The sequence below is a fragment of the Canis lupus genome, chromosome 25 (genome assembly GCF_003254725.2).
Source record: "Canis lupus dingo isolate Sandy chromosome 25, ASM325472v2, whole genome shotgun sequence".
In the NCBI taxonomy this organism is placed as follows: domain Eukaryota; kingdom Metazoa; phylum Chordata; class Mammalia; order Carnivora; family Canidae; genus Canis; species Canis lupus.
The window spans coordinates 5,902,394-5,915,624 of NC_064267.1; positions in this window are offsets into that span (position 1 = coordinate 5,902,394).

The window sequence follows — 13,231 nt, forward strand, 5'->3', positions numbered from 1 at the left end:
ATAGAGAGAAAGAGAGAGCTTGTGAGAAGGAGCAGAGGGTGCAGAAAGAGAGGGAGAATGAAAATCCCAAGCAGGCTCCATGCCCAGCACAGAGTGTGACTTGAGACTAGGTCTTACAACCCCAAGATCATAACCTGAGCTGAAATCAAGAGTTGGATGCCCAATCAACTCAGCCACCCAGGCACCCTGATACAGTAACAATATTAATGAAGGTGAATCATATACCAGGTGCTGTGTTGATTGGTGTAGCCTAGCTGACTTAGTTTTCACACAGCCTCTGAAGTGGGCAGTCTGATTACACCCATTTTACAGAAGGGATGATTGGTTCTGACACCATCACATGACTAGAAAGTGGTAGAGCAAAGACTCAAGCCCAAGCCTATCTGATCCAAGCCCTTGGGCTTAAGTAGTATAACAACTGGCCTCCTAGGAGTATAACAGATACGCACATTTTTTAAAGGATCTTGTATCTATCAGGAAGAAAGTATTAAACAGTTAACAAGAGGCTGAGTTGGCCTAAAAAGGCACTAGAATTTCTAGTAAGAACGTCAGTGTTAGAGGTATTGAATGTGTAAGTTTGTGTAAAAGGTGAGTCACATTTTATTCATCATTTGACCTGCACCAAGGGTCTGATGAATTCCAACAGCAGCACAGAACATAGATTAAGAAATTGGTTTTATTGGGCAAAGGGAAACTTACAGAAGCCAAAGATCAGCAAGAGAAGAGAAGGAGCCTTTTTATCTGTCTAACAAGAGTCATGCCCAGAGCACCTGCAGTGTGGGTCCATATACACCTGTAAAGATGGCAGCCCTATGGATTCTGTTATTATAGGATAGACATATTTGTTAGAGCCACATGTGTTTGGCATAAACATGGAGAAGAAGACTCTGGAACTTCCGACTACAAAGTATGTAAAGTTCAGCTGGAGAATCAGACAAGGAAACAGATACTGTGGTTATAGTGTAAGTGCTATGACAAAGGCAGGTTCTAGAGCCTTGGGGGTGAGAGAAAGAAAAGAAAGGCATCTGAGCCAATTTCCAAAAGGAAAGGTCTTTTTCAAAGTGAATCATTTTCTCATCTGTTTGAAGTCAGGGGACTGGACCAAATAACCTTTCCTTACACAGAGTTCTGTGACATGGAGCACAGTGAATGGAGGCTATGAAAAGGAGGGCTTCACCTTAACTACTAGGCTTCCCTGCCAAAGAGAAGAAAACAGAAGGACTTTAAAGGGACATGAGAGTCCCACTTCGGGCTCCTGGCATGGAGCCTGCTTCTCCCTCCTCCTGTGTCTCTCCTCTCTCTCCCTCCCTCTATGTCTATCATAAGTAAATAAATAAATATTTAGAAAAAAATAAAGGGACATGAGAGATTTGGCTAGGGTGACGAACTCTTCAGGGGTTAATTGGAGGCTTCCCAGATTTAAAAATTCTAGACTAAAGCATGGCACCTGCTGCAGTAAATAATTGCTAGATTGTTATAGGATCTCTGAACTTTGTCAGAGCTTCTAGAATTGAGGAGATAACTATATGCTGGTCTGAAGTGACTCTTCATCTGTAGAAGGATATAGAAAATGAGGTCCTCCTGCAATCCTCCCTGGACTATGGATTTTCTATTCCACCTGCCACCTGTTTCTTTCTAGAGAATAGAAAACAAGCAGCCTTTGGACCATCAGACTGAGCTAGTGGTTGTTTCAAAGCCATGGGCCAAGAAAATGAAATTGTTTATACATCCTTTCTGTGGTGTTGCCTTCAAATTTGTTGATTAAAAAAGAAGGAAAAAAATAATGACCTAAGTGAACACAGGAGGAGGATGGAGGGATAGAACAGATGATATTTATGACTGACTGAGAATTTCAATCCCAGCAGCTAAAATGATGAACTTGGGATCACTGGAAATGGGAATAGTTGACTTAACAGATGGTAGGCGGCTCTTGTCAGTGAAGTCTGTTCTGAGCATGAGCCTAATTGAGTAGTTCATATCTGTATAAATTAACATTTTTTAAAGCTATGATATTCTCGGGAGAAGTTTCAGGGTAAACATTTAGAGTTTTCCAGGTCTTTTTGGTGGAAAACATATCACTGGACAAAGGTTAAATTTGCCAGTTCAAAAATTGTACATTGGAAATTCAAATGGACCGTGATCTGTCTTAAAATTGATGCAAAAATTGGAGAGCTGAAATGCACTTTTTTTCTGTCTCTCATGATGTTCTTCTGTAAGTTCTGTTGTCTGAACAGCTCCTTGGGGCAAACATCTGCCTGTTTGAAATCTTATTAGGAAAATAACTTCATTTAAATCTTTCCTCATAGCCCCTCTCATGCAAATTTCAGTGTAGAGTCAGGCAGGCTAAGGAAAATTGAAGCAATTAAGTATGCCCAAATTAAACTTTTTTTTTATTTTTTGGTATATTCTATAGTAATTTTTCCATACAATTCCATGTTTAACACTGAATATCTGTCATTTTTTTCTTTAGATTCCTTAAAATTGGCCCAACAATACCCAGAGTTCATGTGATGCTGTGTTGGGGCTTACTGTTCCTGGGAACTGTAAAACTAGACACTGCTAATAAATTGACATATGTAAGTCCAAGTGTAGGGATCACACAGCAAAAAGAGAATTCTTTTTTATTTCTTTTAAAAATTTTACTTATTCATTCACGAGAGACAGAGAGAGAGAGGCAGAGACACAGGCAGAGGGAGAAGCAGGCTCCATGCAGGGAGCCCGATGTGGGACTCGGTCCCGGGTCTCCAGGATCATGCCCCGGGCGGAAGGCAGGCGCTAAACCGCTGCGCCACCCAGGGATCCCCTCTTTTTTATTTTAGAGAATTTCAGAGAAGGAAAACCATGTAAGGCAGGGGAACAACAAAATGGCAAAAATCTGCTAATGCCAGCTCATTAACAAGAGAAAAGAGAAATTCATAGTGCACTTGTGATACTTGTAATTTTCCCAAGAATTCTTAGGGTCAAAAAAGGACTTACTGGTAATGCTTGTCATCTGGGCATCAAATAAAATTCAAATGATCTCCCTTTCTATTTTAAACTTGCAAAAGAGGGGATCCCTGGGTGGCGCAGCGGTTTGGCGCCTGACTTTGGCCCAGGGCGCGATCCTGGAGACCCAGGATCGAATCCCATGTCAGGCTCCTGGTGCATGGAGCCTGCTTCTCCCTCTGCCTGTGTCTCTGTCTCTCTCTCTCTCTCTCTCTCTCTCTGTGACTATCATAAATAAATAAAAATTAAAAAAAAAAATAAAATAAACTTGCAAAAGAGGGCAGCCCGGGTGGCTCAGCGGTTTAGTGCTGCCTTTGGCCCAGGGTGTGATCCTGGAGACCTGGGATCGAGTCCCATGGCAGGCTCCCTGCATGGGGCCTGCTTCTCCCTCTGCCTATGTCTTTGCCTCCCTCTCTGTGTCTCATGAATAAATAAATAAAATCTTAAAAAAAAAAAACTTGCAAAAGAAACTAGTTTTTGCAAGGTTAAACCATTCAAAAAGAATAAAAAGCTATAAAATAAAATAAAAACGTCTCTCCCAATCGTTATAATCTTCTTTTTTTTTTTTTAAAGATTTTATTTATTTATTCATGATAGTCACACAGAGAGAGACAGAGACACAGGCAGAAGGAGAAGCAGGCTCCATGCACCGGGAGCCCGACGTGGGATTCGATTCCGGGTCTCCAGGATCGCGCTCTGGGCCAAAGGCAGGCGCCAAACCGCTGCGCCACCCAGGGATCCCTTGTTATAATCTTCTACCTGACCCATGTTTCAGTCCTCTGAAGACCCAATTTTTAACTTTGTCTGTTTTGATTCTTCCAGTGGCTACCCCTGTACATCAAAATCATGTGGTTACAGCAAAACTTCTCTGGGTGCTTAAAAAATATATATTTAATGCATCCAGTACCATCCCCTTGTGACAGATGAGGAATTCAGCACACTTAAGCATCTCTCCACCTCTTCCACTTCTCCTTTTTTGTTATGTTATAAAATTTGGATCTTGTTTTGGTTACCTCTACATCTCTAAATAAGGTGCTCACACCTTTTGACATTCATCAACTTTAGACAGTATCTCCAGACACTCGTTAGGAGAGAAAATGCATCTTCATTCACTTATATTCCATTCCACTCAAATGAGGAGGGCCTTAACAGCCCATAGGACAATACCTTTAGCATTCCCTTGGTGAGTTCCAACCTATTTAGACAGAAGTTTCTCAGTTTTAGTTGGTAGAAAGTACCACTGGACAGGTGCTTGAGAAGAGGCAGTGAGGATACCTACTGGCAAGGTTGATTCATAGACAGACCTTGAATCACCACCCGAATTTTGCTTTACTTTCCATTCTCATTGTCCTCAGTCTGGAGCTTCAAGCTCCTACTAAGTTTACTACAAAGAGTATTTATTACTTCTTATGCTGAGTGGGGACTTTCTGAATTCTTTTTTTATCCACAAATTTCATCTTGTTAAATTTCCATCTTATGAAAATTTATCAAAATCTCTGATTGCCTGATAGATCCACTCATTCTCAGTGTTATTATGGATCTATTGCTTTTGTGTTTCTTTGGGAGGGAAGGGAGTGAAATACATGTGCTTGGGCCACCATCTGGAAAGTCTTGATCTTTCCATTCCAATCCTTACTCTTCAGTCAAAGCTCTCAACTGTTTTGTTTTTTGTTTTTGTTTTTGTTTTTTTTTTCATATGTAGAGATTGGAATGAATACCATTCTGATCAGTCTATCTGTTCAAAGACATGGAGTGTCTTCCCAAGAAGGTCTTCACCCCTTCCTTGCTTTTTAGCCCTCCCTGACTCAGTACCAAACAGATGAACTATTGCTTCCCATTAATTCCTCATTACCCTTTGCTCCAATCAAACTGAATTGCTTACAATTTCCTGAAAATAACTTTAATTTCCTACTTTCGTTCTGCATTGTCCTCCCACCCCTTGGAATGCTTCTTCACCTCAATATCTGCCCCTCTAGACATGATCTAGCCTACAGAAGTGCAAGTCAAAGACCAACTACTTTGATGAGTTTTTTCTGACCTTAGCCAGTCGCTGTCTCTTGCTCCTCTGTGATTCCACAGCATACTGTAGACGTTAGCAGCTCTCTGTGGGATTTAGCACAACCATTTTCAATTGTGGTTGCTCCTGCAGTATCTCATCTTCCTTCACCTATAGCCTCATGGAGGACAAAGTATATGTCTCAATTAGGTTTGGATTTTCTACAACTCCTAGAACAATGGGAGCCTGACAAGGGTTTGCAGAGGTTGTTCACTGGAGAAAAATGCCACATTTTCTGCTCCTATACATTTACCACAGATATTTCTTAGGATTCTTCGTGCTTTCTCAACAACTTGTCTTAATAATTCTTAGTACGAATTCACCACTACCCGCAAGGGTGTTCCAGTTAGTGTTCCATAAGAAGGATAGATGGGGATTTCAGCATGGGGTAATGGGAAGTGACCAAGAAATAAAAACTGCTTGTGAAGAAATTCTGTTGTTTTACCACAGGGGCATCCTCAACATTTGGAACCACTACTGGTGTCATGGGAAGCCTGAAATAGAATCTTTAGAGGTAGATGAGATCATAGCTGGAAATTTGGCCACTTTCCCATTACCCCATGAAAATCCCATGTGTTGGTCAGTCTGCTTGGTTGTGCCATAGTAACAAATAACTCTTAGTGACTCACAACACACGTTTAGTTTTAACTCACTCTATATGACAGATGCAGGTCAACCATAACTCTGTTCTATGTGTCCTCCTAGTGAGGTCTTTGAAAGACTCAACCCATCTGGGAAATTCTGGACTTGTGGCAGTAGAAAGGTGTCATGGAAATGTTACATGATGACTTTAAAACCTTCCACCCTAAAGGGACACAAATCACTTTCCCTTACATCTCATGGACTAAAAGAAGCCACATGGCCAAGCCCAATGTCAAAAGGATAAAGAAATACAAACCTGAAGGGAGGGAAGAGAATAATTAAGAAAACCCATATAAATTACCTCATATCAGAAAAAAAATATTGGTGACAATAATAATAACATCAGTAATAATAAATTATAAGTGAATAATAAAAGCTACATGTGGGAACCTCTGTGGACAAGACGCTAAGTCACATCATACCTTATCCTTGAATAGCTCTAACATGTAAGTGGTAGAAAGGTTAGTTTATTAGCCAAGGACCATCTAGTTAGTTAGAGAACCAATATTCTAAACCAAGTCCTCTGGCACCTAGTGAGAAGTAAATAAATTCCATTGTTTTGCCAAAGTGGAGCTATAGGGCTTTGCACAATTATCCCAGCAGTGTGTAAAAATATGCCCCCCAGGTCACCTGAGTGAGTGGTTCAGTCTATTAAGCATCTGCCTTTGCTTCAGGTCATGATCCCAGGGTCTTGAGATCAAGCCCTGCATCAGGATCCCCGCTCAGTGAGGAGTCTGCTTCTTCCTCTCCCTGTGTCCCTCTCTACACTCGTTCTCTCGCTCTCAAATAAATAAATAAAATCTTTTTTAAAAAGTGCCCCAAAGCACTATTTTTATCTTTGATTTCAACTCTTCATCTGAAGCTGCCTTGGGTCTCCAACCTTGTAGCTTCTGATCTCTTTTCTTCCCTCACATGAAACCTAGGGTTTGTCATCATTTGTATTTGACATTGTCTTTTGAGAAAGTGTGGGTTATTTTGGTTCTACCATCTTCTTTACCCTTGAGTAACCTTCCAAGGCCTAACCAGAAATCTTGAAATCTCCCTCATCCATGGTTATGGCACCAGCAAAATCTGAACCCAATCAGCCTTTGGTGGCTCATTTTAAAAGAGCTTTGGCAACGTCAAGCTACTCTCAGTGACCCTCTGTAAATATTCATAGGCAGGGATCTTTCTGATAATTTATTATGAATAGAAATTGTTCCCCCTCAGTTTCAAGTTGTCATCTATTAGGCAGTCCTGGTATTTCATTTTAATGTAAAAAAAGATCACTTAGTGATATACTCTGATAATTCCTGAAATCTGTCACCTATCACAGGACAGCAGTATTGGCCGTCCTCCAAAACTTCCCTGAGGCAAAGCACAATCAGAAAAGAAGGTAAATATTCTAAGAAAAGGAGGTGGATTTTCATGGTGAACAACACTGAATCATACATTACAAAATGTTAATATAATTAGCAGCCTCTTTATCAACTTATCTGCATCATGGGTGTGTGGAAGGGTATTGACAATGGAAGGCCTTGCTTTTCTTCATGATTTAAATTGCCTGTATAATTCACGAACAAAAAGTAAAGCAGGGACCAGAGCAGAGGTATGGGTTGGTTATGCAGGTCATCGGTAATGGGTTTAAATGCATTCTTTCTTCCCGCCCCTGGCCTGCCCATGTGTCAGGTGCACAGAGTTGATTGGTTTAGAGTTCACTTTCACTCTGATTTTACATCAAATGTGTAACAGCACTTTGTAACCATTAAGTGTTTGGCTTAGCTATTAAATATTAAAGTTCCACTGATTGCTAAACCCATAATTAAAAGAGGAAGGAAACCCATAATGTTACAGATGTTTTCCCATTTGGTAATCATGCGGTGAGAGTAACATGAATATAGATACAGTAGCTGTTTGGTATGAATGGGACCTGCTGAGAAGACCCAGAGACAATAAAGAAAAGCAGTTGAGATGTGTTGATTGTTAGCAGAAGAAGAGAAGGCCCACATGCGTGTAGGAGTGTGGATAATAGAGGGAAGGTAATGCAGGGCTGTCCCCTTAGATGTTGGTAACTGGAAGCAGTGTGCTGGATGCAGAAGCAGTTCAGGATTCAGTTCTGTTTGCTGGGGGGCGTTGGGCATGTCTTTCAGAGCTTCACTCTTCTCATCTGTAAAATAAGGATACTGCCTGCCTTATAAAACTGACATGAGAACTCAAGGAGGTGATGGGTATAAAAGTTTTAGCAGTTGGCGATTGTAGCTAATATCATTTCCTTTGTCTGTAAGCTGCATGAGAACATGGACTTTGCCCTCTTTATTGCCATGCTTTGGCCCAAAAGATGTAATATACAAATATATGTAAATATAGATATATACACACATATATATGATGAATAAAAGGATATATCTATCTTATAATGGACTCTCAACAAACATGCACTGAAATAATGAGTTTAAGAAGAGTCATAAATGAATAGAAATGAGGAACTTGAAAGAAAAAAATATATTGAAAAGATTGGTTTATGAGAAAAACATTAAGAAAATTCTGGTTAGGTAACAGGGAACATGTATGTGAAAAGGTCAACTCCAGGGCAGGGCACACATGTCTCAAATGATCATATAGGATTAGCAGAAATAACTGTCTTGGAGGAAAGCATTATCTCAGGAAATGATTTTGACATTACATCTTTTTAGACTGTGGAACAATGTTCTGCAATGAAGGTAAGGGACCATTCTTGCTGGAGAATGGTTAACGTTGTAGGGATATGTAATCCCACCACTGCACTAGGCTCAGCAAACTGACTCCACCAGATTGCATTCTGCCTCTGACTCCAGCTCTCTGATAATCTAGAGGCAGAAAAAGGTTAGACTTTTCTTCCAAGAGCCCTAGAGATATGGAATCTCAAACAAGGGTTTTGGCCCTATACCTACATATGTTTGTTTTGAAAGCATGACATAGTCAAGTTCCATGATGCTGTGTCTGTAGGCTCATAGTTGGCTGCTTTTAGAACAACCCCCAGCATTTTGCAGCTGGCTCTGCATGCTGACCATTTCAAGGCACCCTGAACAATCACCCATTCTGGTTTGACTCTTCTAGTCTTTTAAGACGTGTTTTGAGAGGAACAAACAGCTCTACTTCAAACTCATCTAAAGAGAGGTTATGGCATTTTAAGACATTGTAGACCAAGTATGAGATAAAAAAGGCATTATTGAAGGTATTCAGGTCAATGCTGTAGCTTTGAGTAGGGTGCTAGGATGCATATTTTCACAAGACCAAGATTTCAATAAAAGGGTTAATGTGTAATTATGATCAAAGTCCAAGTGATATGCTATTCTGGGGTATCTGCAGACTGCTTTTTGCTGGGGTACACATAGTATTACTCAGTGCACATTAAATATTAGGTTATATAGTGCTTAAGGCAAAACAAAGTGAAATTACTTGCATTTTGTTGAAAAATGAGTCACTAAAGACTCCAGGAATTGGAGTCTAGACAGAGTGAGTGAATAAGCCAGGCAATGGAAGGGCCAATCATTGCAATTGATCCTGACAGCTTTGCCTACATCAATCTGCACTGCTCAGTGAGGCCATGGAAATGACCAGATCAGAAGGGCAGCTTCCCTCATGTCTCTAGGTGGGTCCTTAAGTCCATGTACCTGCAGTAAAACCACTGAAAGAGGAAATGCAGCATAAACAGCAGAGCAGCACTTTTGACATAGCACCTTGAACAGTGATGCTCCCGAGGAGCAGGGTTGAAGGCAAATGTCAGCTGGCTCCAGAATTTCTATTTAATGATTTTTATGGGGATTGATCTGCCCACAGATCAATTGCCAATTATTTATTTCACGGTTAACCCAAACTCACTGGGGACCCATTGTTTCTCTTCTGGTGTAAAGGCAAGTTCTTTTCAGAAGTAGTATTCAACTTCATTATGGGTTAAATAGGCATTTAGGAATAGGTTTGGAAATTTAATCACCATGTAGGATGTCCTTCCCATGGGAAATATGTTCCAACTTCCAAATGACCAACAGAGATGCCACTCTTCAGAGTAGTAGGTTACTTGCCCCTGCACTAATTTTCAGCAGAACACATAACTAAATATAAACATGCAGTTTGCAAAAGGTCATGGTTGCGATCACTTCTAGATTCTTGATTTCATTAAGTAAATATTTGATCCCTTTTCATTTTGTGGTGCTAAGCTCTGTATAAATTGTTTTTATTGACATTTCTTTATTTTTTGAAAAAAATATTTATTTATTTGAGAGAGAGAGTAGTCACAGAGGGAGAAGCAGACGCCCCGCTGAGCAGGGAGCCCAATGCAGTACTTGATCCCAGGACCTTGAGATCATGACCTGAGTGGAAGGCTGGTACTTAACTGACTAAGCCACTCAGGCACTCCCATATTGACATTTCTAAGTTAATTTTTAAGAAAAGCTCTTTACTGTACTAATATCATAAAGTATCCATATTTTGCAAAACAAATCTGAATGACGTAATAGTAGAGAACCAACAAACAATGTGGCTTTCACTAGAAGCAGAAATACACTTAAGCTAAAATCTTAATTGTCAAAAGTCGTCTGATCTGAGGCGCCCACCATGCTTCACTGACCCACAGATCTCATTGACCTTCTCTACCCACACCACAAAAATCATTGTTACCCTTTCATTATTAGTTTAGGGGTGCTTTATTGCCAAAGGATTCTTAGGTGGTATGGGAGGAGGTAAATTTACCCTATGTAACATAACCAACAGTGCCTGTCCTCCCAACTCAGGAGGAAATCAAATGATGTATATGCATGAACCTTGTATGTTTTCAAGTGTTTTTAAAGCCCACACATCTTTGGAGAGCAAATAATTAAATAGCAAAATCAAGCCACTCTTTGTAGGGAAAATTTCTTATTTTATGACATAGGAAATAACAGTGATAATAACTTCCAGGCAACAAAACAGTTTTGGTTATTGTTTTGTCTTTGCTTTTTTTTGCTTTACTCTTTTTTTTTTTTTTTTTTTTTGTAGCTTTCAACCTAAAAGTTACTTTCTGTCCTTTAAAAGCTAGAGGCAGGCATATATATATGTGTATGTGTATATATATATTATATGTGTTTGCATATATATGCATATATGTATATATATATGTGTGTATACCAGTTGCCTGAATTTTCTGGAAAATAAAGCCTAAACCAAAACTTATGTGATCACACTTTATTGAAGAGTTAATCCTAGGAAAACAAGAGTTAGGAAGAAGTGGAGTGAGGAAGGAAGGAGTGTGAGCAAGAAGAAGGGACCGTGTTTCTGAGATGCTTGGCCTCATGATGAATTGATTGTTTAGTGCCATAGCAAGCTCTGGAAAGAATACATGACACTGCTCCCTGTCTCACCAATTTCTCCAGGGGTTTCTAAGTCCAGTTGGTTGAAACTTGCCTCTGTAGTATATTAATACTATAATACCCTTTAGTTTTTGGATCCACACCCATATGCACTTTGTAGCAACAGAGGAGTACTCGGGTGCTTACGTGGCCTGGGTGTACGATGAGTCACCCACACAGCACTAAGGATGTGTCTCAGGGTCCTGGATCCATAGAAGAAAGAGCAGCAGCAACCAAGCTCCATGACTCCAAGAAACACCAAGGAAGTGTATGGGTCTGGGGTGAAGCCCAAACCATACATAATAAAACAGAGCATAGAAGAAAGCCACTTTAGATAATCTCTGCTGCCACTTTTGCTAAGTGCAGTTTTGAGAAGGGAGGACATTTCTGGTTCTTACACTGCAGAGAGTTGTATAGAAACCAACAGTAATGGAAATAATTAGAGGTATAGAGTTGATCAAAACTTGACCTCTAATGACCACTTTGAGTAGCTGCCACAGAGAGAGTAAGCTTTTTCTGCAAAGCAGTGTTTCAGACATGATAGGAGGGAAGAACTTGATACAAAGCAGTGTGACAGGAAGAAGTATGCAGGAAAGATGAACCAGTGATGTAGAAACAAAAATCCCAAAGAGTAAGATAAGATGAATCAAGCTTCATCAGGCCTTATAGCCCCAATTAATTGAAACATTGTGTTGATTTTTTGTTATTTATATATAATTTATTCATGCAACAGATATTTACTGAGAAGCAACTGCAGGTCAGGTTCTATTCTATACTGCAGTTTCTGCCGTGTTGACATTCAGACTCCAGTGGAGGAAGACAGATGGTAGCATGTCAGAGGGTGGTGAATGCCATGGAGAATGATAAAGCAGGACAAGGGAGAGGGGGTGTGTGTGGCAGAGTGGCAGGAGTGCTATTTGGTACAGGACAGTCAAGGAAAACCTCTGTGAGAGGCAACATCTGAGCAGAGACCTGAAGAAGAGAAAGGAGTGAGCTGGGTATCTGGAGGAAGAGCCATCCCTGAAGAGAGAGGACAGAATGCAAAAGCCAGGAGAGGCCAGGAGGTGTTGTTGAGGAATATACATCTACCTGATGAATACATATTTTTCCAAGTAAACAACATGGTAAACTGCATATAGTTTATTCAGTATTCTCATCAGATATTCTCAATTTTACTGACATCGTAAATGTCAGAATATCCTATCATTCAAAAGAGTTACCCAAAAATGGGAAAACCAATTGACAATTGCAGTCATGATCCTGGCATCCAGAACTCAGTAACACTAATGATGCATATAGAATCATCTGGGAAGGTAGGAAGAACTTGCTCACGGACAAATGTGACACCCAGCTAAGTGTACATGGCAGATGGGTCCTGAAGGGACAGGTCACCAGACCAGCAGAGTGCAAAGTTGAATCAGGAAGAAAGAAAAGTTCTACCTGTGGTTGACAGCTCTGAGCCTGAGGACCTGTTTTGAGGATGCTTTGTTTGGCCTAAGGTTAATAACAGTTGATAAACTGTTGAATGTTTTTTTTAAAATTGAGTCAAGATGCCTTCAGGTCATGTGTGTACTGTTTTTGCAGTCAGCTGTAGTGAGGCTGCAGATGCAGGGTATACCAGCATGACGTTTCAAATCATGCCAAACCTACATCTTTCCAAGAAAGAAAGAATGCTCAACATGTGAAAATAAGTCATAAGGCAGAAATCCAGATAATTCACACACATGCACAGAACCAAAATGGGGTATGAGCAGTGTAGAAGAACCACTGCACTACATCTGTATTTTCTTGGAGGTCTGGGCTATTTTTCAAGGTTTACAACTGGGCTATAAAAGTGTATTTTTGACATTTTAAGTCCCAGGCTGAGAACAAATTTTGATTTTTAAATTCAAACTTATCATTCCAAAACTCATTCTGGCACCTTTTTGGGACTTGATGAATTGTTTCAAAGATGTTTATTGCTTTTAAGTCTCTATTTTATTGTCAAGTTTGTAATACATAAACTGCTTTGAATTTTGTTAGGATAGTGATTAGACAGTGACGTGACTTTAAAACAGAAAACAGGGAATCCCTGGGTGGCGCAGCGGTTTGGCGCCTGCCTTTGGCCCAGGGCGCGATCCTGGAGACCCGGGATCGAATCCCACATCAGGCTCCCGGTGCATGGAGCCTGCTTCTCCCTCTGCCTGTTGTGTCTCTGCCTCTCTCT